The sequence below is a fragment of the Stenella coeruleoalba genome (assembly GCF_951394435.1).
Source record: "Stenella coeruleoalba genome assembly, chromosome: 7".
NCBI classification, from domain to species: Eukaryota; Metazoa; Chordata; class Mammalia; order Artiodactyla; family Delphinidae; genus Stenella; species Stenella coeruleoalba.
In genome coordinates this window covers 84,376,982-84,404,169 of record NC_137153.1, presented here as the reverse complement: position 1 = coordinate 84,404,169, position 27,188 = coordinate 84,376,982, and the positions used below count along the sequence as shown (strand labels likewise).

Sequence of the window (27,188 nt, the reverse complement as noted above, 5' to 3'; positions counted from 1 at the left end):
TACTGATCAATTTAAAAGAAAAACAATGAAAAATTAAAATTTCATTTAAAATGACACTGAAAATATTTGTGACTATTACACATACACTGAAAATAAGTGTTACATATGTATAAACTAAAAAATATGTGTTTATATATACTAGAAATAAATATGCTTTCAATATGTATATTTATATATGTTGCAGATAAATTAATGTATATAAAGGCCATAATTTTTAACTGACATCAACAAATACCTGAACATAAAATAATAAAATAAATAAGATTATCCCAGATTCCAATATATTGTTAAAAATGCAATAATTTCAACAACTTGTACTTGAATCTCAGGTCCAGAAGACCTGAAATAATGGTGCAAAACGTGAAAAACACAGAAACCACAGAAAATATTAAAACAATACAATAAACTGTTAAATCAAAGTACAAAAAAACCTTCAAGTTTATTGTCCTCAACACCTATCAAAGACTGAAAGAGAGAAAAAGACTAATATAATGCCATATTCTCAATTCATGCTTTTCTTAAACTTCAAGCTCTGAGTCTCAAAGATAGGTTGTTACTAGGATATCTGAAGAGATGACACCATATGCGCACATCAATATTTTAACTGACTGCCACTCTTGAATGATCCAGGGACCAAACACCAAATTTCTAAAATTTACTTCCTTTTCCCATAGGTTGACAACCCTGTGCCCCTGTATTCCTGCTTAGCACTTCCATGATAGGTATACAGATAAAGGAAGAGGAAGTTAGATGCAAATAATGTTGGCGCTTAACAACAATTCAGGTATAAGGTTTGATATAGTAATTGAAATCCATAGTTCAATCTCAAAGCAAGATTGAATTTATAGTTTTCCTTTCCTGTTAGCATATGGGATCAAATGCATGCTAAGTAGTTATACATTAGAAACCAAGGCTCAAAGATGACTTTAGGAAGGTAGCATCAGGTAAAAAATTACTGTCCATACAGGGAATGATGACAAGGAATGAAAGAGTATAAGGCAATCTAATTTTGCCATCTCTTGCTTCTACTTTCTAGGGCTTTGAAGCAAAGATCAGTGTTTCCTAACATTTTGTCCTCCCAGGAATGTAGTACTCCCATAGACATTGTCAACAATTCTTCATGCTAACTCTACGCTTTCTTTTGCCGCTTCAATGCAAGTAAAGATAAACTGATTTTACTGTAAATACAGATGGTTTTGATTTAGCTCCCATTTTTAAACTAACTTATTCTTAAATGTCAGCATTTTAATTATTAATGGCAAATTATCTGCTACCCACTTCATGAGTAATGAAGATTGACCAATATGTTGATATCCCAAAGTGGACAGCTGCTGACCATAAACAATTAACACTAACTTGCCTACTCTAACCAAGGAACTAAAGAACTGTGAGATAACTAACATGGCATCCTACAACTGAAAAAAGAAATACTTAGTAGCCATTTAGTCCTGTATTTTGCAACTCCTCTGTCAGGAACTCTCATATGCAGTGAAAGACTACCAAATTTTTCTTTCCTTCCCTACTGACACTTTTAGCCAGGGTGAGGGGAATAAAGGTGATAGTAACCATAGTAGAAAGGAGATAGGCTAATAAATATGATGGAGGAGGTTTCACATGTGTATTATATATATAATATGATTATGGATGAGTGCTATGGAAGAAACAATGTCTAGAGGTCAGGAAAATGGCAGCCGCACTGTGCCCCAAGAAGGGTCACTGGGCTGTCACTGACCAGGAAAGACTCACTAAAAGCAGTGGGATAGGACTTCAATGTTTTTACTTCACTTCACAGTCAGCCAAAGTACTGCATTTTTCAAACTGGATTCATACTTGGGTTGCTTTCACTATGTAAATAAAACAAATGAAGAATTTTTCAATAACAATGGATCTTTTACTTGGCATATTAAACCCCTCCCCCAACACCACCCCCCAACCCCGCCACTACCACGACCCTTAAGCCAAGGCACTCCTCCAATGACTTTGATTGAGCCTTTTGTAGAATTATGAACTTGGAGAGCTTTTTAAAGGAGAAACGAACAAACTGAACGCCAGGTGGGATTTAGCCAAAGCTGTCACAGCTCTGGTTGTTACCCCTCATAATCCATCTTGCTGAATCAAAAAGCAAACTGTGAACAAACAGCTTAGGCAGTTTGTTTGAAGATACACTCCTGTCTTTCTAGGAGGGATTAAGTCATGGCTACAGTTTGTTTGGAAAATGATTATCCACATGAAAATTATTAAATTCATGTGACATCTCTTTGTGCTGAAATGTTTTATAACTTTTCGCCTCTGGATCATAGTGACAATGATGCTGTAGTTTTTATACTAAAACACAGGCTCTCTCCACAGTCTTTCAAAAAGTCGTCAATTTTTTTTACATTTGCCACAAGCATACAGAAGATGTTGACTTTCAAACTTTTAAATAATAAGGGTTCAAGCTCTGCCTTTAAAAGGCATCACAGCAATACCAGATGTGGAGAGAAGAGGATTATTTTCAGCTTTTATTCTAAACACTGGATTCCATAAAAGCCACATTCATACCCTGCCGGGGGAGACAGATTAAGTGGCTGAGACCTTGAGCAAGAAAGGAAGAATAAAGGCAACCCTGTGATACATCAGAAGTAAAGTGTTTTCCCTTAGAGTATAGAATGGAGTGATATTAAATTTTCATCGTGGTAAGCAGATCTAAACCTTGGAATACAGTATAATCTCCAAATATCTAAGCAATCAGCCTCTTATATCACCAAATATTGCATTTTTGATACTCAACGTATTTTGGTATGCAGGTAACTCTTGAATTGAGGTGAGAAGAGAGGCTGGGGGAGGAGGGTGTTATTCAACAAACACTAAATGGTTGCTATGTTTCAGGCACCATGGTGGGTCTTGGATAAACAGGCTTAATAAAACACTGGCCCTCTCTTCTTATACTCATAGTCTAGTAAGGGAGACAGACACGTAAACAACAGATTACTAACCATTGTGATAAAGAGCACAATAGAAGGGTAACCATATGTTGATTAAGCAGAACTCCATAGAATGCAGACAAAAAAAAAAACCCAAACAACTTCATTCATTCCCTTTATACTAGGTCTTTTATAACCAATCTGCAGATTCATTTTTTTCTCTTGTCCTTTGAAGAAAATTTTGGGTAAGGGAAGGTCCCATAATTTTCTTAGACACTCTTCTTTTAAGTTACTTTTAGTGCCAAGAATAATCTAGCTCAGTAATAATAACGTCTAGTCCAGTTTATTAATCAAAACACCAACTTGATTTAAAGTTAAGACTTCTTCCCTCTGCCAACTGGTAGTAGTTTCAAGCTGGGACACTTAAAGTGGAGGAGAAGGGTATGGTCTTCTTTTTTCTCTATTTCCTCCCTTGCATTCTTTAACCCAACCAACTCCCATCTCCACACACAAAATTGCTTCTGTCTCCATCAGGGATGGAACTAGGCAAAGAGAGAAGAAAGCATCAGGAAATGTCTTAACTTGACTGGTACTATTAGAATCTGAACAAAGCAAATTCTTTCTCTAATAAGGTAAATTTATTTATTTACTTATCCCATGAATATTAATGGAACACCAATTACATTTTAAGAACTGTTACAAACACTGAGGACACATAATAAAAAAATCAAAGTCCCTGATTCCATGGACTTTACAGTCTAGTGGGGGCTATAAGTCAACATACATTATACTAAATATATATAATTTATTCAGATAGATTGTATGTAAAATACAATGTTAATTATATAAAAAATATGTTAGATGGTGACAAGTGCTATGGAAAAATATTAAACAGGAAAGGGGGATAAGGAGCATGAGCGGTAGGTTAATTTTACTTAGGGCAGTCAGGAAAGCTTTTTCTGATAAGGTGATATTTAAGCAAGAGACCTGAAAAAAACTGAAGGATTTAAGCCAAGAAAATATCAGATTAAAGAGCATTCCAGCCTGAGAGAATAACTGCAAAGGCCCTGAGGTAGGCAAATGTTTAGTATGTTCAAAGAACAGCAAGAAGGCCAGTAGTATGGCTAGAGTAGAAGAAGAAAAGGAAAGAATGTTGGAGATGAGGCCAAAGAAGTAGAAAAATCTTAGATCAAATGTAAGGTATGCAGAGGCCATTGGGCTTTTTTCTGAGTTAAAAAGAGAAGCTCCTGGAAGTTTTGAGCAGAGAAGTAAAATGATATAATGTATGTTTTTAAAATATCAGTCTGGCTTCAAGGTGGAGAATAGATGGTAAGGCAAACATGGAAGCAGGAAGACAATTCGGAAGCTACCAGAAGAATTTAGGCAAGAGATGACAGTAGCTTGAATCACTATGCCTGAGTAGGAAGCAGGTAGAGAGCATTAGACAGATTCTGAATATACTATAAAAGATTTAATGATGGACCAATTATGGGTATGAGAGTGAGAAAAAAGTCAAAGCTAACTGCAAAATTTTTGACCTCAGAAACTCAAAGAAGGATGTTGCTACTTACAGAAATAGGGGAAAATGTGAGAAGGTAAGGTTCGACTTAAAAAACAAACAAGCAATGGAAACAAAAGCAAATAAACAAATGGGACTACATCAAACTAAAAAGTACAGCAAAGAAAACTACCAACAAAACAAAAAGGCCACCGGTTGAATGGGAGAAGAAATCTGCAAACAATATATCCAATAAGGAGTTAATATCAAAGTATACAAAGAACTCATATAACTTAATATCAAAAAAACAAACAATCCAATTAAAAAATGGGCAGAGGAACTGAACTGATATTTTTCCAAAGAAAATGGCCAACAGGCACATGAAAAGATGCTTAACATCACTAATCATCAGGGAAATACAAATCAAAACCACAATGAGATATCACCTCACACGTGTAAGAATAGTTATTATCAAACAGACCAGCTGGGCCTGGCGCGTTGGCGCCCCCACTGCCACCTCCGCCGCCGCCACCGCCGCCCACCTGCCACAGGGAGCGAGCTCAGGGCCCCGGCCGTGCTGCGCCATGGCCCTGTACCGCACGGAGGAGCACGGCCAGCCCCACTCTCCCGGTTACCACCTCTTTTTCAAGAATGTAGCTGGTCACTACATTTCCCCTTTCATGATATTCCTCTGAAGAGGAAAATGGCATTCCTACAAAGAGAGCACGAAATGATGAATATAAGAATTTGTTTAATATGGTTGTAGAAGTATCTCCGTGGACAAATGCTAAAATGGAGATTGCCACAGAGGAGTCATTGAATCCCATTAAACAAGATGTAAAGGATGGCAAGCTTCCCTATGTGCAAATATCTTTCCTCACAAGGGTTATATATGGAATGATGGTGCCCTCCCTCAGACTTGGGAAGATCCCCATCGAAAAGATAAGAGCACAGACTGCTGTGGAGATAATAATCCTATTGCTATTTGTGAGATACGCTCAAAGGTTCTTTCCCGTGGAGATGTTGTTCATGTGAAGACCCCTGGAATTCTGGCTCTTATTGATCAGGATGAAACAGATTGGAAATTAATTGCTATCAATGTGAATGATCCTGAAGCCTCAAAGTTTCATGATATTGAAGATGTTAAGAAGTACAAACCTGGTTACTTAGAAGTTATGCTTAATTGGTTTAGATTTTATAAGATACCAGAGGGAAAACTGGAAAACCAGTTTGCTTTTTTTTTTTTTTTTTTTTTTGTGGTATGCGGGCCTCTCACTGTCGTGGCCTCTCCCGTTGCAGAGCACAGGCTCCGGACGCGCAGGCTCAGCGGCCATGGCTCACGGGCCCAGCCGCTCCGCGGCATGTGGGATCCTCCCGGACCGGGGCACGAACCCGTGTCCCTTGCATTGGCAGGCGGACTCTCAACCACTGCGCCACCAGGGAAGCCCAACCAGTTTGCTTTTAATGGAGAATTCAAGAACAAGGCTTTTGCTCTTAAAGTTATTAAATCTACTCATGAATATTGCAAAGCATTGCTTATGGAGAAGTGTGATGGAGGGGCTATAAATTGGACAAACGTGCAGGTATGTGATAGCCCTTTCCACTGCTCTCAAGAGGAAGCTAGATCATTAGTTGAATCGGTGTCATTTTCACTGAATAAAGGAAGTAATGAAGAAGATCAAGTATGGCACTTCCTTGGCAAGTGATGAGAACGTTTGAAGTTCTGCCATCAGGATTCCAGTCTCTAAGAACTACAAGACTCCCATCTCCCCCAAGTGCTAGAAACAGGCAGATCTATGAGAATTTGCTAACTTCCTGTTGAAACTTTTTTTTTCAAACTTTTTCATATGCAATGTGTAAATAAACATTGAAATTTTTGAAAAAAAAAAGACAACAAATGACAAGTGTTTGCAAGGATGTGAAAAAAAGAAAGAAAAAGGAAACCTCATGCACTGTTGGTGGGAATGTAAATTGGTGAGGCCACTATAGAAAACAGTATGGAGGTTCCTCAAAAAACTAGAAACAGAACTACCACATGATCCAGAAATCTCACTCCTGGGTATATATCTGGAAAAAATGAAAGCACTAATTTGAAAGGATACATACACACCAATGTTCACAGCGGCACCATTTATAACAGGCAAGATACCGAAGCAACCCAAGTGCCCATCAACAGATGAATGACTGAAGATGTGGTGTGTGTATATATATATATATATATATATATATATACACAATGGAATATTACTCAGACATAAAAAAAGAATGAAATTCTGCCATTTGCAACAACATGGATGGACCCAGAGTGTATTGTGCAAAGTGAAATAAGTCACAGAGAAAGACAAAAAGACATAATGTATGATTTTATTATGTGTGGATTCTAAAAAAACAACAAATGAACAAACATAACAAAACAGAAACAGAGCCATAGATACAGAGAATAGATTGTCAGAGGGAAGGAGGGTGGGGGATGAGCAAAATAGGTGAGGGAGATTAAGAGGTACAAAATTCCAATTACAAAAATAAATGAGTCATGGGGATGTGTACAGTGTAGAGAATATAGTCAATAATAATGTAATATCTTTGTTTGGTGACAGTAACTAGTACAGTGGTGATCATTTTGTAACACACAGAAATACTGAAACACGATGTTTCACTATGTGAAACTAACATACTGTTGCAGGTCAATTATACTTCAAAAACAAACAAACTCAGAAAAGGAGATCAGATTTTGTGGTTACCCAAGGTGGAGGTGGAAGGAGGCAGAATTGAATAAAAGTGGTCAAAAGATACAAACTTCTAGTTATAAAATAAGTAAATACTAGGGATGTAATATACAACATGATTAATATAATTAAGACTGCTGTATGTATGAAAATTGTTAGGAAAGTAAACCCTAAGAGTTCTCATCACAAGGAAAAAATACTTTTTATTTTGAATCTATATGTGATGATGGATGTTCACTAAACTTATTGTGGTAATGATTTCATGATGTATGTAAGTCAAATCATTATGCTGTACACTTTAAACTTAGTGCTGTATGTCATTTATATCTCAATAAAACTGAAAGGAAAACAAAAACAAAAACAAGGGTTCTGTTTTGTTCATGTTGAGTTTAAGCTTCCTATTTAACAGCTAAAATCAATCTCCAAAACTGGAGATTAGAGAAGCCCAGCCTAGTCAGCAGTACTTAAAGACATGAAAAGGGAACTGTGTGGGTGGAAAAGTGATCCCAGGCCAAAGAGAATAGCTGATACCACATTTAAGATACTGATAATTATTAGAAGAAATACATTACCATTAATGAATCAAATATCACCCTTAAAGATTCCTTAATTTTAAAACATGTAAATGTGAAGAATTATAACATTTTATACCTGATTCTAATGATAACCATAAATTTTAAAAAATAAAATGGTAGCTGGCAGGTTAGAAAATTATCAAAAGGTTTTCCAACTAAAAAGAAACATTTTTAAATAAATGCTTTAAATAAACTCAGAGATTTCCTCATAGCTGCAACTTGGAATCAGTTGTTTTTATTTCCACTAAAAATATAAAGTCAGGAAGTTTTTTTATAAAGACAATTACATATCATATAATTCATTTCCCATTTGCAGTATGACAGTATGATCATCTCCTGAGATATCAAACTAAGATTTTGCTTCTCTTGGCAGTGATAACATAGTATAAATACCTACAAATGTAAAATGAGAGATTCTACTCTATTTAATATTTTCAAAGATTAAATTATCAAATGCAGATTAAACTATCAAACAAAACTCTATTATGCATGTTTTCACGTTGCATAAATACTGTCCCATGTAGACCCCAAGTTGAGAGAGGAAGAATTAATATTGGTCTACCAAACATCACAAGTGTTTCCTCTTTTAAGAAGAATGGGAGACAGATTTCTCACTACTGGAGAAGGAACTTACAGATAATGGAGAGGAAGAAAACTACAATGAATCCTACAGTGTTGGATATTTAACTGGAATTGGAGGTATTAGTGTGAACTCACAGCTTTCAATATATACAGACACAAAAAATATATAGATGCATATTATATGTACATTATAATATGTATTACGTGTTATATAAACACACACACACATATATATGTATATATATATTTTATATATATACACACACACACACACACACACACACACACACACATATATATGTGTGTGTCCACTGAGAAGACATGGAACAGTAACACCCCGATAGCAACGAACATACTTACCACAGTTAGAACCTACTAATGGCTTCTAAATACCATACTCCAGCAAATTAAACCAGGGCATTTTGGAGAAATGGCTGATTCTAGGATTGGTTGCCAGAAAATACAAGATGCTCCTGACACATGTTGTATGATAAAGTAAGAAAATGTTCAAAGAATGATAGAGATATGTCAAAAGGATCCAGAAGCCAGTTTGAAGGGGCTCCCACTGTCCAAACCTGAGACAACATAAACATCAAAATAAATATTGATTACATGGGAATTCCCTGGTGGTCCAGTGGTTAGGACTCTGTGCTTCCACTGCAGGGAGCCCAGGTTTGATCCCCGCTCGGGGAGCTAAAATCCCACAAGTCACTCAGCGTGGCCAAAGAAAAAAGAAAAATAAATAAATAAATATTGATTACAGACTATAATTAACCAAATAAAATAGAAAACCATGAGCCCATGTGAATATAAATGAATGAATGAATGAATGAAAAGTGTGATGAATAGAAAGATATATACAGAGTCTCAAAGTACCTCTACTCAAAAAAAAAAGGAAAGCTTTATAGTATAAAAGTCTGGCAGACAGACAACACCTTAACCAAGTGATTAAACTGAACATCATTGGTAACGGGATTAATGAAAATCATGCATCACCTGATAGGATAAAATAAGAAACCAGCCTCGCTTGTGTGCTATTCCTACCAAAGACATATAACCTAAAACTAACATGAGGAAACATCAGACAAACCCAAATTGAAGACATACTACAAAATAACTGGCTTGTACTATTTAACATTTATAAAAGTCAAGCATCAATAAAGAACTGTTCCGGGCTTCCCTGGTGGAGCAGTGGTTGAGAGTCCGCCTGACGATATAGGGGACACGGGTTCATGCCCCAGTCCGGGAGGATCCCACATGCCGTGGAGCGGCTAGGCCCGTGAGCCATGGCCACTGAGCCTGCGCGGCCAGAGTCTGTGCTCCGCAACGAGAGAGGCCACAGCAGTGAGAGGCCACAGCAGTGAGAGGCCCGCGTACCGCAAAAAAAAAAAAAAAAAAGAACAGCCTGACCCAGAAATTCCATTTCTAGGTATACACTCTAGAGAAGCACTTGCAAATATGCACAGTGAGGCATATAGAAAGTGGTTCATGGCAGCACTGTTTATAATAATGAAAAATAGGAAACAAATGTGCAGCAATCCAAAAAAAAGATGATTACCCTTTTAAAGAACTATTATGCAGCAGTTAAAAGGAGTGAGGTACATCTATAAAAGCTATTACAGGTAAACTGACAAGACACCTGGTGAATAAAAGAACCATGCTGTAGAGCAACATATACAATATGATACATTTTTATAACTATACATATTCTAGGTCAATGTATAGCATATCAAACTGATAATAGTAATTGAGTGTTTACCTCGTAGGAAAGGCTGATCACTGGGAGTCTTTAGACTTATGGAGACTGTTTTAATTTTGTAACTCAGACAATCTAATAATGCATTACTTACATAAGTAAAAATAATTTTTAAAAATACTCCTGACCATGAGTCTACAGTCTATTTTGGGAGTATAGCAGACAATGAGAACGCTAGTGTTTCTCCGTCAACCATACTTTTCCATCCAATTCATCTAATATTTGAGAATGATATTCCCACTTCATGTTATCATGGGGGGAAATCAACCTAGTGCCTTTCTGATCATAAAGGTGAGCCCACAAAATTTTGCAGGACAGCAGCCAAGACGGCAGAGTAAAAAGACCCTGAGCTCACATCCTCTCACAAGCACACCAAAATCATAACTATCTGCAGAATAACCATAGATAAAAAAAGATTGGAGCCTACCAGAAAAGATCTTCTACAGCTAGAGACATAAAGTAGGAACCACAGCAAGACCAGTAGGAGGGGTGGACTCGTGATATAATCAAATCCCATACCCCTCCCTGGGTGGGTGACCCACAAACTGGAGAATAATTATATTGCAGAGATTCTCCCACAGGAGCGAGAGTTCTGAGCCCCACGTTAGGCTCCCCAGCCAGGGGGTCTGGTGCTGGGAAGATGAACTCCCAGAGCATTTGGCTTTGAAGTCCAGCAGGGCTTAATTGCAGGCGCCCCACAGGACAGGGAAAAATAGAGACCTCACTCTTCAAGGGCACATAAAAATCACACATACACTGGGACTCAGGGCAAAAGAATTAATTTGATAGGAGCTTGGGCCAGACCTACCTGCTAGTCTGGGAGAGTCTCCTGTTTGGGGGGTGGGGGGAGCTGCAGCTCACACTGGGGACATAGACACTGGTGGCAGATATATTAGGGAACATTGCTGACGGCTGACATCTTGGCTCATTAGTTCCAAGACCTGGACCAACCAAACAGCCTGCGGGCAACACTGCTGGGACACCTCAGACAAACAACAAAATGGGACACAGCCCCATCCATCAGTAGACAGGCTAACTAAAGACCTCACAGCCACCTCTGGGCTTGTCCCTAGACATGGCCCAGTGCACCAGAGGGCCAATACCCAGATCCCCCCACCAGTGGACAGGCACCAGCCCCTCCTACCAGGAAGCCAGACCAAGCTACTAGACCAGCCTCATCCACCAGAACCATGAACACTATGATTCCACAAATCAGGCCATATACCGTACCTGGTACCAGCTGGGCCCTGGCCTGGCCCACTAGCAGGGACACCCAGACCCCATACCCAAATGTGTCAGGAACTGACACCCCTCCACACCCAACGATCTATTGATAAAGTAAGCTCTGATTTCCCTGGGGCCTGCAGGCAGACTCCAGGAAACCAGTTCTGCCTGCCAGTGGACCAGCACTAACCCCAGGATCTGGCCTCATCTGCCAGTGGGTAGGCAACAGGCCCAGAGCCTTCAGGACCCTGATTCCACCCACCACTGAACCGGCACTAGCATCAAGATTCCACAGCCAGCCACATCATGACCAGACCCCACTAAACAGCAGCCAGCAGCATCTGCACAAGGCAGCCTGGGAACCAACTAGACCTGGGGCCTACCAGACCACCCACATAGTTAGTCCACCACAACAGAAGGACCCATGTAGCCCTCTTAGGGTATACCTCTAAAGCATATAGCTTGGGTGACGAGAGGGGAGTGCACTGCTGGGACGCATAGGACACCTACTACAGAGGGCCACTTCTCCAAGGTGAAGAAACGTAACTAACTTACCACATACATAAAAATATAAATAGCAACTTAGACAAAATTAGGACATAAAAATATAAATAGCAACTTAGACAAAATTAGGCAGCAGAGGAATATGTTCCAGACGAAGGAACAAGATAAAACCCCAGAAGAAGAACTAAGTGAAGTGGAGATAGGAAATCTACCTGAGAAAGAGTTCAGAGTTGTGATGATAAAGATGATCAAAGACTTGGAGGAGAACGGATGCACAGAACAAGAAGTTACAAGTTTTTAACAAAGAGTTAAAAAATATATAGAATGACCAAACAGAGATGAAGAATACAATAACTAAAATTTAAAATACACTGGAAGGAATCAATAGTAGACTAAATGATTCAGAAGAACAAATCAGTGACCTGTAAGACTGAGTAGTGGAAATCATTGCCATTGAACAAAAAAAAGAATGAAAAGAGGACACATAAGAGACCTCTGGGACAACATCAGGTGTGCTAATATTTGCATTATGCGGGTCCCAGAAGGAGAAGAGAGAGAGAAAGAACCTGAGAAAATATTTGAAGAGATAACAGCTGAAAACTTCCCTAACCTGGGAAAGGAAATAGTCACCCAAGTCCAGGAAGCACAAAGAGTCCCATACAGGATTAACCCAAAGAGGAACACACCAAGATATTGTCATCAAAAGGACGAAAAGTAAAGATAAAGAGAGAATAGTAAAAGCAGCAAGGTAAAAAAAAAACAAGTAACATACAAGGGAACTTGTTCAGCAGAAACTCAGCAAGCCAGAAGGGAGTATCACAATATATTTCAGATTCTTTTCCTATCTAGATTGTTACATAATATTGAGCAGAGTTCCCTATTCTATACAGTAGGTCCTTGTTGGTTATCCATTTTAAATACAGCAGTGTGTACATGTCAATCCCAAACTCCCTATCTATCCCTTCCCACCACCCTTCCCTCCTGGTAACCATAAGTTCGTTATCGAAGTCTGTGAGTCTGTTTCTATTTTGTAAAAAAGTTCATTTGTATCTTTTTTTTTAGATTCCACATATAAGCGATATCATACGATATTTCTCTTTCTCTGTCTGACTTACGTCACTCAGTATGACAATCTCTAGGTCCATCCATGTTGCTGCAAATGGCAGTATTTCATTCTTTTTAATGGCTGAGTAAGAATTTGAAAAAGAATGGGTACATGTATATGTATAACTGAATCACTTTGCTGTACACCTGAAATTAACACTATTATTAATCAACTACACTCCAATATAAAATAAAAAGTTAAAAAAAATAAAGTGATGAAAAGGAAAACCCTACAACCAAGAATGCTCTACCCAGCAAGGCTCTCAATTGAGATTTGAGGAGAAATCAAAAGCTTTATAGACAAGCAAAAGCTAAAAGAATTCAACACCACCAGCTTTACAACAAATATGAAAGGAACTCTCTAGGTGAGAAAGAAAAGGCCACAAGAAACAAGAAAACAAACAAGAAAATTACAGAATGGAAAAGCTAACCAGTAAAAACAAACATACAGTAAAGGTAGGAAATCATCCATGCACAAAGCTAGTAGGGAGGTGAAAAGATGAAAGTATTGATACTAAAATCACCTTGTAATAAGCAGTTAAGAGATACACAAAACAATTAGATGTAAAATAAGATATCAAAAACAGTAATCGTGAGGGAAGGAGAGTACAAATGCAGGGTACTTAAAATGAAGAGAGTACAAATGTAAGGTTTGAAACGAACAGATCAGTAAGTTAGAACAATCATGTATATAAACAGACCACTATACAAAAACATCAAAGCAACCACAAACCAAAAGTCTATAATAGATATACACACAAAAAAGAAAAAGGAATAAAAAAAAACACTAAAGATAGTCCTCAAGTCACAAGAGAAGAGAACAAAAGAAGAAAAGGGGGGAAAAAAGACCTACAAAAACAAATCCAAAACAATTAACAAAATGGCAATAAGAACATACATATCAACAATTACCTTAAATGTAAATGGATTAAATGCTCCAACCAAAATACATAGACTGGCTGAATGGAAACAAAAACAAGACCCATATATCTGCTGTCTACAACAGACCCACTTCAGATCTAGAGATGCATACAGACTGAAAGTGAGGGGATGGAAAAAGGTATTCCATGCAAATGGAAATCAAAAGAAAGCTGGAGGAGCAATTCTCATATGAGACAAAACAGACTTTAAAATAAAGACTGTCATAAGAGACAACACAGGACATTACAAAATGATCAAGGGATCAATCCAAGAAGAAGATATAACAATTGTAAATATATTTGCAACCAACATAGGAGCACCTCAATATATAAGGCAAATGTTAACAGACATAAAAGGAGAAATTTACAGTAACACAATAACAGTGGGGGACTTTAATACCCCACTTACATCAATGGAGAGATCATCCAGATGGCAAATCAATAAGGAAACACTGGCCTTAAATGACACATTAGACCAAGTGGACTTAATTGATATTTATAGAGCATTCCATCCTGAAAGCAGAATACACTTTCTTTTCAAGTGCACATGGCACATTCTCTAGGAGAGATCACATGCTGGGTCACAAAACAAGCCTTGGTAAATTTAAGAAAACTGAAATCATATCAAGCATCTTTTCCAACCACAATGCTATAAGATCAGAGATCAACTACAAGAAAAAACTGCAAAAAACACAAACATGTGGAGGCTAAACAATATGCTACTTAACAACCAATGGATCACTGAAGAAATCAAAGAGGAAATCAAAAAATACCTAGAGATAAATGAAAATGAAAACACAATGATCCAAAACCTATGGGAGACAGAAAAGCAGTTCTAAGAGGTAAGTTTATAGTGATAAAAGTTTACTTCAGGAAACAAGAAAAATCTCAAATAAACAACCTAACCTTACACCTAAATCAACTAGAGAAAGAAGAAGAAACAAAACCCAAAATTAGTGGAAGGAAAGAAATCATAAAGATCAGCACAGAAATAAATGGAATAGAGAAAAAGAAAACAATAGAAAAGATCAATGAAACTAAAAGCTGGTTCTTTGAAAAGATAAACAAAATTGATAAACCTTTAGCCAGACTCATCAAGAATAAAAGGGAGAGAGCCCAGATCAATAAAATCAGAAATGAAAAAGCAGTTACAACCAACACCATGGAAATACAAAGAATCATTAACAGACTACTAAGAGCTACTATATGCCAATAAAATGGACAACCTAGAAGAAATGGACAAATTCTTAGAAAGGTACAATCTCCCAAGACTGAACCAAGAAGAAACAGAAAATATGAACAGAGTAATTATCAGTAATGAAATTGAATCAGTAATCTAAAAACTCCCAACAAACAAAAGTCCAGGACCAGATGGTTTCACAGGCAAATTCTATCAAACATTTCGAGAAGAGTTAACCCCTATTCTTCTGAAACTATTCCAAAAAACTGCAGTGGAAGGAATACTCCCAAACTCATTCTATGAGGCCACCATCACTCTGATACCAAAACCAGGCAAAGATACCACACACACACACACACACAAACACACACACAAAAGAAAATTACAGGTCAATAGAACATAGATGCAAAAATCCTCAACAAAATACTAGCAATCTGAATCCAACCATACATTAAAAGGATCACACACCATGATCAAGTGGGATTTATTCCAGGGATGTAAGCATTTTTAAATATCCACAAATGAGTCAATGTGATACACCACATTAACAAACTGAAGAACAAAACCACATGATCATCTCAGTAGATACAGAAAAAGCTTTTGATAAAATTCAACATCCACTTATGATAAAAACTCTCCAGAAAGTGGGCATAGAGGGACATATCTCAACATAATAAAGGCCATATATGACAAACCCACAGCTAACATCATACTCAATGGTAAAAAGCTGAAAGCATTTCCTTTAGGATGAGGAACAAGACAAGGATGTCCAGTCTCACCACTTTTATTCAACACAGTTTTGGAAGTCCTATCCACAGCAACCAGAGAAGAAAAACAAATAAAAGGAATCCAAATTGGAAAAGAAGAAGTAAATCTGTCACTGCAGATGACATAATACCATACATAGAAAATCCTAAAGATGCCACCAGAAAAGTACTAGAGCTCATCAATGAATTCAGTAAAGTTGCAGGATACAAAATTAATATACAGAAATCTGTTGCATTTCTATACAATAACAACGAAGTATCAGAAAGAGATATTAAGGAAACAATCTCATTTACCATCACATCAAAAAGAATAAAAGGTAGGAATAAACCTACCTAAGGAGGCAAAAGACCTGTACTCCTAAAACTATAAGATACTGATGAAAGAAACTGAAGATGACAGAAACAGATGGAACAACATACTGCGTTCTTAGATTGGAAGAATCAATATTGTTAAAATTACCATACTACCCAAGGCAATCTATAAATTCAGTGCAATCCCTATCAAAACAACAATGGCATTTTCCACAGAACTAGAACAAAAAATTTTTAAATCTGTATAAAAACACGAAAGACCCCGAATAGCCAAAAGAATCTTGAGAAAGAAGAACACAACTGGAGGAATCACGCTCTCTGACTTCAGACAATACTACAAAGCTACAGTCATCAAAAAAGTATGGAACTGTCACAAAAACAGACACATAGAGCAATGGAAACAAGAGAGAGACCCCAGAAATAAACCCATGCATTTATGGCCAGTTAATATACAACAAAGGAGGCAAGAATACCATAGACAGTCTCTTCAGTAAGTTGTGCTAGGAAAACTGGAGAGTTACATGTAATAGAATAAAACTGGAACATTCTATAACACCATATTCAAAAATAAACTCAAAATGGATTAAAAACCTAAATGTAAGGCAGGATATGATAAAACTCCTAGAGGAAAAGATAGAACACTCTTTCACATAAATCATAGCAAGATTTTTTTGGATCCATCTCCTAAAGTAAACGAAATAAAAGCAAAAATAAACAAATGGGACCTAATTAAACTCAAAAGCTTTTGCACAGCAAAAGAAACCATAAACAAAATGAAAAGATAACCTACTGCATGGGAGAATTATTTACAAATGATATGACCAATAAGGGGATTAATATCCAATACATATAAACATCTCATACAACTCAACATCAAAAGAATAAACCACCCGGGCTTCCCTTGTGGCGCAGTGGTTGAGAGTCCACCTGCCAATGCAGGAGACGCGGGTTCGTGCCCCGGTCCGGGAGGATCCCACATGCCGTGGAGCAGCTGGGCCCGTGAGCCATGGCCACTGGGCCTGCACGTACAGGGCCTGTGCTCCACAGCGGGAGAAGCCACAACACTGAGAGGCCCGCGTACCGCAAAAAGAAAAAAAAAAAAAGAATAAACAACCCAATTAAAAAAGAGGCAGAACTGAACAGACATTTTTCCAAAGAGGAAATACAAATGGCCAACAGGCACATGAAAAGATGCTCAACGTCACTAATCATCAGAGAAATGTAAACCAAAACAACAATGACACATCATCTTATACCTGTCAGAACAGCTATCTTCAAAAAAGAACACAAATAACAAGTGTTGGGGAAGATGTGAAGAAAAGGGAACCCTCCTACACTGTTGGTGGGAATGTAAATTAGTGCAGCCATTATGGAAAACAGTATGGCGCTTTCTCAAAAAACTAAAAATAGAACTACCATATGGCCCAGCAATTCCATTCCTGGATATATATGCAAAAAGACCCCCAAAACACCAATTTGAAAAGATACATGCACCCCAATGTTCATAGCAGCATTATTCACAATTGCCAATACAGATGAACCAGTTCACAGGGCAGAAGTTGAGACACAGATGTAGAGAACAAATGTATGGACACCAAGGGGGGGAACACTGTGGTGGGGTAGGGGAAAAAAAATTACCAAGATATGGAAGCAACCTAAGTGTCCATCAGCAGATGAATGGATAAAGAAAATGTGGTATATACATATATATATATAATGGAATACTACTCAGCCATTAAAAAAGCCATGAAATATTGCCATTTGAATCAGCAGGGATTGTCTTGGAAGGCATTACGCTAAGTGAAATAAGTCAGACAGAGAAAGACAAATACTGTATGATATTACTTATATGTGGAATATAAAAAATACAACAAAGTAGTGAATACAAAAAAGAAACAGACTCACAGATATGGAGAACAAACTAGTGGTTACCAGTGGGGAGCAGGGGGGAGGGGCAATATAGGGGTTGGGAAGTGGGAGGTACAAACTATTGGGTATAAGACAGGCTCAAGGATGTATTGTACAACATGGGGAACATAGCCAATATTTTGGAATAACTATAAATGGAAAGTAACCTTTAAAAATTGTATTAAGGGGCTTCCCTGGTGGCGCAGTGGTTGAAAGTCCGCCTGCCGATGCAGGGGACACGGGTTTGTGCCCCGGTCCGGGAAGACCCCACATGCTGCGGAGCAGCTGGGCCCATGAGCCATGGCCGCTAGGCCTGCGCTTCCGGAGCCTGTGCTCCACAACGGGAGAGGCCACAACAGTGAGAGGCCTGCATACCGCAAAAAAATTTAAAAATAAAATAAAAATTGTATTAAAATTTTTTAATTAAAAAAAAAAATGAGTAGGAGGTATTGGTGAAGTTCCATTCCTTAGGCGGTGGGATGGGTACCTCACTGCTTTTCAGTGATTCAATGCAACATACCTATACATCAAATGTACTCTTTTTTATTATTAATTAATTAATTAATTTTTGGCTGTGTTGGGTTAAAAAAAACAAAATGAAAGAAATCCCCACAGGACATTTTCTCCAGTTGATGATTTTTGACTCTCTTCAGCTTTCTTAGTGTATGTTATATAGCAAATATTGGCTGCTTCCCTGTTGGAAACAATGTGAAAGGAGAAAGGGGAAAATTAAATCAAGGCAAAAGGCAGCCAGCAGGTTGAAGAGGAGTGTATGCCCTTGCATGTAGATTTTAGATGCAACCCGGTGTGCTTCTAGAATCCCTCCTTACTCACTGTGATCCTTTTCAGTCTGGCAATCAGATATACCAGTTTGTCTCCTTCCTGACCCTGTGCCCAGCAAGGCTCATCTGCTCCCTCCTCAACACTGTCTTCTTTACCCTCCGTGAGGCAGAGTCCTTAGCCTGCCTCAGATCCAGTACAAAGCTCCAACTTCTCCACTCCACCCAGCACTGTGTCCGCCTTCCCTAGGCTCTGGCCTCATTCATTCATTAATGCAGGATCTGTTGCTGGTCAGATCCCTGGGTGCTGCAAGGGATGTGGAGACTGATAGGGTAACTGGGAAGATCAAACATCCACAAAAAAACTCAGTATATAGAGCTTCAGATAAAATGTGGCATGGGAAGGATTTTTTGTGGTTGAATCATTCAGAGCAGGCTTCATGGAGGAGGCGACTTTTGAGAGAGCCTTGACTGATGTGCAGAGTTTGATTTCTAGATAGGAGTTAAAGAAAGTTTTGGTTTTGATCAGAGAGTAAGATTAAAATATTCTTTGACTAGGGAGAGATAAAGGTGTTTCCCAACTCTTTTCAGTCTCGAAAATTGAAAAAAAAAAAAGTTAAGGAATGGGATAATTTTGAAATCAACCAAGATAACATATTTGTCTCCTTTTTTGAAATTTTATGTCTTGTGTGTTGGGCACTGTGCAAAATATTTGAGGACAGTGAGCACCTAAGAGTGTTTAGAAGATGGGACGTTTGAAGGAAATGAGATAGGAAAGTAGAGTGGCTATAAAATTGGTTCTCCAAACCAGAATTTTCCTATGAATAAAACGAGAACTAATATACTTAAAAATATATATATTAATAAAAATAAATAAATAAATAAAATTTTTAATTAAGGCAGAAAAGAAAGTAAATAAGTTGAAATTTTGACATGGAATGAAATATTTGTTTTTGTTTTGGAATGGGATATTTTTAAATTAATTGCAAAAATGCAACTCACGACCTGATGGATCTTACAATCCATTTGGAGGGGATGTAGTTCACTGTGAGAACTCTAGGATTTCTCTGCCCAGCATATTTTATCAGTTCATCCACGTAGTAGCTGACTAGTAACGGGGAAAATGAAGAGAGAGGAGTACAGAATGGCTCTTGTGTGTCTTGTTTGAGTGTCCAGATGCTACTAATTGATATTGGGAAGATAAGAGGGAGGGAACAAAGACTGGGGCCAATGGAAGACACTGGGTTAAGTTTAGAAGATTTTACATTGAGGATGTTTAGCAAGCAGTTTAGCGAGCAGTTGTTTTCACTGGCTTGACACTAGCACTGAAATAGCTAACCACTCATTGAAAGAGGTTGGAGAAAGAAAAAAGCATTCAGCCCAGGGCACAGCCCTGGGTTAATCAGACATTTAGAAAAAGCTTTATGCTGTTTGTAATAGGACAGTCTATAAGCAAGTACAATTATGATCAAACATGGAGAGCAAAATATTAAAATTTTTAAAAATTATAACCTACCCAAATGTCAATAAAAAGTAGAATTCAATACTGTAGCACTTAGGATGTCATCATTAAAAATGTCACTTCTGAAAGTTTATAATAACATTAAAATGTTTATGATAGTGGGTGTTTTTCTTTTAAAGTACATATTATTTAAGCAATGTAAAATTCGGCACAGCAAAATCTGGGAAAAGATGCATCAAAAAGTTAACAGTAATTATTTTGAAGGCGGGAATCTATGAGATTCTTCCTTCTCCTATTCCATATCTTTCAAATTCACTAATATTTTCTAATAGGGAAAACAGTCACAAAAAAAGGATTCTCTTCCCTTTTATTAACATAAACACGGCTACGGTTCCTAATTAATACAGAACCTGGACACACAGTAGGCCCTCAATAATCCATGAATGTATCAATACCTGCAATTGAAGACATTTACCTGAGATATTCTGCCCTGTAAAAAGCCTAACCCTTTCTGCGGGAGAGCCTCATGTCCCGCCGTCCTGGATCTTGCAAAGCGTGAAAAATGGTTCTGCCTCTACCCTCTCTGTCCATTGACTCTAACGCCTTGATAGGCCTTCACCTGGGGTTCCCACGCACTACTGCTCACTGATGGGTCCCAAGGGAAATGAAAGCACTTTGGGCTCCCCTGAAACCACCACCAGAGGATTGTGAGCATCCTCCTTATACTCACTGGTCCTGCAGAGAATCAGAGATGACTTCTTAATTTAGTGTATGGACTGGCACCTTGAAGTCTCGCCGTCCTTCTGACCTGTGCAGGCACTTCCACGGCACTGGCCTCTCTGGGGGCTGGCAAGGCTCACAGGGTAACTGCATTAGGGCCCCCAGCCCATTCCTTAACATCGGCCCTTAACAGTGTTCAAAGCTCTTCACTTGTCCATTCCGGTTCTCAAGGCCAACCCCATTAGCTCATATTAGCACGCGATCTGAGACTTAGGTCACCTGTGCAAGGCCAGGGAAAGGTGTAGTCTTAGCAGAAGTCAATGCTGTTACTGCATTTGTTGCTAAGATCACCCCCGTGGAGTTCCCTTGAGTGTCCACCGTGCGAAGGGGACGGGTGTCGCGCAGGCGCAGCGCCACCTCCAGGGCTTCTGAGACAGCGGCCTGGGGGTGGGGGGGTCAGGGACTGAGAAGCCTCGAAGCCCAACGGCTGGGATAGAAATGGCGGACGATTCCTCAGACAGGGCAAGGGGGAAGGTCACGCAGGCGTCCAGAAACCTTGGTCAGATCCTGTCTTTGAGTTTAAATCTCAACTTTTGTCTTCCAGAAGCGATGGAAACAGGACCCAGAAGCCTGAGGTAAGACGTCTTGCCAAACAGCCGGGAGCAGTCGCCATTACGAAGCCAAACGCCGCAGCCCCTCCGGCCCCGCCTCTGAACGGGGCCCCGCCTCTGAACGGGGCCCCGCCCCTGAGCGTGACCCCACCGCCAGAGCACACTGGGCCGGGCCTCCGTGTAGAAATCCCTCCCTTTTCCATTTTCTGCAGCGGTTTCTGAGCTCTACTAGGTACGCCCGCCGCTTTGATGAGGTAAACGTGGTCTCTGTCCTCTGAGAAGGTAGATAATTAAGCCAAAAGTGTTCCACAGCATGTGAAAGTGTTGTGAATTGGAAAACAAGGACAGATCCCAGCGTGGGAGGATCAAGGAAAGCATGTGAGGGAAACCTTTCAGTATAATAGGAAGGAAAGAGGAAAGAAAGGATGAGGGTTCATGATTTGGTTTTGTTGTTGTTATTTTGAAGTTTTTAATGATGAAAAGTTCCCATTTCATGACTTCTCATTCCCCTGTGGTGGTCCAGCACATATGCTCAACGAGTGAGGAATGTGGCGAAGTTGTAGGAAAGTGAAATAGTTTTGAGCACTTGGGCAAGAGAACTGACTAAGAAAACAATCATGTGAGCGCCACCAAGACAGGGAACTGTTTCCTTCATTGGTGTGTCCTAAGTGCCAAGTACGTAGTAAACATGGGAAGAATGAATGGATTATTTTTAGGCAATGTTGAAGCTGACCATTAGTTGTAGAACATAAATTTGTGGTGGTACCGACATACTTAACCGTATGATTTTATCGAAGAGGAATCAGTCCTTTATTAGAAGGCAGGTCTAGAAAAGGTAGAGTTAGATTTTGCCAGCAGGACATGAAAGGAGAATGGGGAAGGCTCTTTAGAGTACAGCTATTTACGTGTGGCGTTAAGTGATGGACCATGAAGTTTTCCTTGGAAAAGGAGGAAATGAAGACAGAATGTTGTCAGATGAACTACAAGTGGCTTGTACTTCCTGAACAGGTTGAGGAATTGACATATCCAGGGCATAAACTGAAAGAATAAAGGGAGGAATGTCCTGGGCTTCCCTGGTGGCGCAGTGGTTGAGAGTCCGCCTGCCGATGCAGGGGACACGGGTTCGTGCCCCGGTCCGGGAAGATCCCACATGCTGCGGAGCGGCTAACCCCGTGAGCCATGGCCGCTGAGCCTGCGCGTCCGGAGCCTGTGCTCTGCAACGGGAGAGGCCACAACAGTGAGAGGCCCGTGTACCGCAAAAAAAAAAAAAAGGGGAGGAATGTCCGACTGTATTTTTTCAGAACGAAAAAATATTCCTGGTGATGAGTTCTAGAATATGGCCGTAACTGGAATGGAGGTAAAGGGCTCTAGGATGACAGTGAGAGGCCAGATTATTGGATGGTCTATCCACATGAATATTAGGCCTCTGCCTGATTCCTCCCACTTTGAGTTCCTTTCCTGGGACTCTTTCCTGTCACGAGGTCTCCATGGAATTGGTATTTCCTACAACTCTAACCTTCAGTCAGTGGCATGACTCTGGACAGGAAGGGAAACATGGGGCAGTGAGAGAGGGCTATGACAGACATCTGTTTTGTTTTTGTTTTTATTTTGACACTCAGCCTTCACTCACCTTCTGGAAACAGTTATTCTCTTGCCCTCTGGGAAACTAAGCCCATTCTCAGTCTCAGTCCATGTGCAAGTGGAGTAGTTGTTCCCCGACTCTCCTACTTTAAGGATGGGTATACCACTCGGGCTTGGCCAAAAAGATTGTTCCATGATTTTGGCAACAGTGAGAGATGGGCATAGGACCAAGCTAGAGACAGTAAGGCACAATAGGACTTTTGAAGGGACTAGTGGAAGAGATAACCCATTTTTAGTTGCACCTGAAGCTTGGAAGATATAGCTATGAAGTTGCCATCAGAAAGTCTCACAATGAAGCCAGTCCAGAATATAAAGCCAAGAAATGGATAGAAACAATACTGATAACATCCACTGAGCCCCAGTATGAACCCTCTTGCCTAAGGCTAGCCTCACTCCTAGGGTCTTTCAGGTAGCTGAGCACAGTTCTCTTTTTTAAGTCAGCTGAATTGTGTTTGCTGTCATTTACATCCAAATAATTCCTCACATTGTAAGGGAGCTCTCTATCCCTGGCTCCTTCTTCCATGCTAGCACACTAAATGTATATTACCTTCTCTGTCCTTCAGGTTGCTTTCTATAAAAGGGGATAGAGAAACCTGATTCAAAGAGTTGTAAAGATTAAACAGGATACTATACATAAAAGCATAAATTTGTTTCACAGAATTGAAGTACAATAACAAGCAGTACTTAATTTTTCTAAATTAAACTAAATCTGGCTCAAAGCCCCCATTTTAAGGTGTAGAAAGATATCCAGTATTAGTCATTACTTGGGGCCTTTTGCCTATTTAGTGTAATATTCACTGTCAAACAAATATATAGGAAAGAGCCTCTGATTTAAGTCCACCATGGTGGGACTGGGATATTCATTGTCCAGGCCCATTTGGTCCATTAAAAGGCCAAATTAACGGCCTTGGCTTCACAGCCTCTATGCTAAGCATGGGCAGTGCAGTATTTTACTGAAGCTCCCAAAATAATGGCACTTGATGATTAGTCATCTCACCAAACATTATTTCATCCCATAAAAAATCGTGCTGTCTCCTAGAGGACTTCCACACAAAAGCCATCCACATAAGGAACTCTTTTTTACATCCTTATTCTGGAGTCATTGGAGCCACTGCTACCTTGAGTCAACTCTCCTTCTTTCAACCCAGCACTTATATCAACCCCCATCTCCTCTCCCCTGGGAACACCCAGGTAAATTCTCCTCCCACATGAGAATCTGGACTGGACTGTACAACAGGTATCTCACAACTTCTGTTTGGGGTCAGGAAACATGAAAGCCATTAATAATCCCTTAGACCAGAAGCCCAGAACTTCCTGTAAGACAGAAGGGGAAAGTTAGCTTTTATTCCTCATGGAGTCCCCTCTGGCAGGGAGTGGAAACAGCAATCCATAGCTTGGTAAATTATCCTGCCTCAAATGAAGGATGCCTAAAGCTGGGCGAGCATTGCTACAGAGGAAAATTACCCACCCTTGTCATTGTCAGCCCAACCGCCTTCCCACAGTGAAGCACTGCTAAACTTGCATAATAATCAGTTCCTTCCCTGCCTGCCCACCCCCACCCCACCTCACAGAAGGAAAGAATAAACCCTGAGTTTCCTGGGAGAGATAAGGAGGCAGCCTCCACAAGTCTTTGAACTGTCTCTTGGCCTCCCTAATGAAGACCAAACATGTACTTGTGTCCCCAGGAAAATAACAGCCTAATTTAGGCTCTAATCCAGGACCAAGTAGAAGTTCTAGAAGAAAGGCCTCAGAGAAGAGTCTGATCTCATAGCCTGGACCTCTTCATTGAGACTGCACATTGGGGCACAGTTGTCAGTGTTAATCCCTGTGAAGGCTGCCTAAAGGAATCTGATCCTCTTAGGTAGCACCTGGCACCAAAGAAATTCATGATGCCTGAACCTGTGATATGGGGTTCCTGTGCCCAATCCACCTCGAGGTACCAGTTGATTCATCCATTTTGCTTGCCCTGATATTAGGTTTGGAGTGTGGGCTTGCGGTTGTAAAAATCCAGATAGACCATTCCTGTCACATTCAATGTCAGTGACAATTTCTTCAGGCACCACAAAATATCCTGTATATGAAACGCCTCCTGAAATTGCCCAACACTGTGATCCTGAGTGTGGGCACAAAGCACATGAAATCTTTTTCTAGAGAAATTGATCCTGATCTCTCCAGTCATTGTTCAGCTAATATACTTTCCTGCCTTTTATGACAGTCCTTTCCCATAGGAACAGGAGTCTGGGGAAAAGGAAAACAGTCCTAGAAGCAGAACAAGAGTATGGGATCACTCCTGGATGGTGCTGCCACCTCATTTGGACAGGTCACTTTATAGATGTTCTGAAGGTGTAAACTCAGCCTCGTTTCCGCATGTAATGTTTCTCTGAATGGAAGCAAACATCTGGGCACCGGGTATGACTTGTTATGTGACCCCACGCCAGTAACTCATCTTTTAAGCCACTACCTGTCCCTTGGTTAAAAGTCCTCAGGCCATGGTTACATAGAAAATATCCCAGGATGGGAGTTAAATGCTGTGAGTTCCCTAGTACGGGCTTTTCCACCAATTGGGTGACTCATTTTCCCTGATGTTTCAGCTGTGAGAAGCACATTTGAAATGATGGATGTGCTATATTAAATATATTGATAAGAGCAGAAACTAAACCTTGCAATCTGTAGGGTTTGCTTCCTCTGTAAGTGTGGCTGTCTCTACAGGAGCTGAAGGTTGCCTCTTTAGCCCTATGGTCTGAAAGCTAGGGCAGAGAGGAGGGACTGGGGGAGCCAGCATGAGCTATATTGCACCTAATTTTTTCTCTCTCCCAAGTCTGAAAACTGGCAATGGTGAATCACGTGGTTCTAAGGCCTCCTTTCACTTGATTATTCATGGTGACCCCACACCACCTTTACCTGCATGCCACCTTTCCCTCCTTCTTTGGATGCTCCAACCTCTTTGTTTTTCTTACCAGCTACCACTCTACTTAGCCATTAAACAGCTTTGACCTTGATGATATGAATGTGAATGAGGGCAAGGATACACTTGACACCTCTGGCCACTTTTGCTTCAGTAAACTGAATGGGGTGTCCAGGAAGAAACCCTTGTCTTAGGAAGACTTCTAAGACGGTTCCAATGATCCCCACGTCCTGATAGTCACACCCTTGTGTAATTACTCCTCTCCTTGAGTGTAGGCTGGACTTAGTAATTTGCTTCTAATAGAATAAGGAAAAGGTGATGGGATATCATTTCCATTATTAGTTTACAAAAGATTGTAACTTCTGTCTTGCTAGCAGACTGTCTCCTGACATTGATGAAGCAAGCTGCCATGTTGGAGAGGCCCACATGACAAGGAACTGAGCCAACTCTAGCCAACAACCAACAAAGAATTGAGGATCTCAGTCCAACAGGCTTTGAGGAACTTCATCCTGCCAACAGTTGTATAAGTGAGCACGGAAGTCAGTCCTTCTACAGTCAAGCCTTCAGATGAGACCCCAGCCCCAACTGACACCTTAACTGCAGCCTTGTGAGAGACCTTGAAGCAGAGAACCCAGGTAGGCCTTGCCTTGATTCCTACCCACAAAAACTGTGAGATAATAATATGTGCTTTTTTAAGCCACTAAATTTGGGGGTGTCCTTTATACAGCAATAGATAACTAATACAACCCTAAATTACTGTAATCTTGGTGAAAAATGTAGCATGACTGGGAGGGCAGGCACCGAATAGCACGTCTCCCTGATGACATTCCTGGGAATACTGTCTTCATGCGCAAAGATTATCCAATATACTCTTATGCTAAAATGGTATCATTGTGCTCTACAAAGCCCTGATTAGTATCCAGGAGGTACTGGAGGCATAGGTAGGGTTGTGTTGGGTGGAATGGATGGCCAGTATGGGATCATGAGTAGTGATGATGATGTCATTCTTTCCCCTTCTCATTTTTCTCTTCCTTTCCCATTCATTCCACCATTACATTTTCCTTACTCTCTTTCTCCTTTTCCCCAAAATTCTGGGTGACTGCCTGATGAC

At 39.8% G+C, this 27,188-nt stretch overlaps 1 long non-coding RNA gene and 1 pseudogene across 2 annotated transcripts in view; one reads left to right on the top strand and one right to left on the bottom strand.

Moving 5' to 3' along the window:
- Positions 1 to 21,704, bottom strand: part of LOC307188551 — a 397,940-nt gene extending 376,236 nt beyond the window's left edge. Inside the window, exon 1 of the long non-coding RNA XR_013828988.1 lies at positions 20,931 to 21,704. This is a non-coding gene — a long non-coding RNA (uncharacterized lncRNA). The remainder of the gene's footprint in view (positions 1 to 20,930) is intronic.
- On the top strand, positions 4,941 to 6,178 carry LOC307189296 (inorganic pyrophosphatase 2, mitochondrial-like; annotated as a pseudogene). The gene is made up of 2 exons: positions 4,941 to 5,630; positions 5,856 to 6,178. The product of its transcript is annotated as an inorganic pyrophosphatase 2, mitochondrial-like (transcript).
- Positions 21,705 to 27,188: the final 5,484 nt, after the last annotated feature.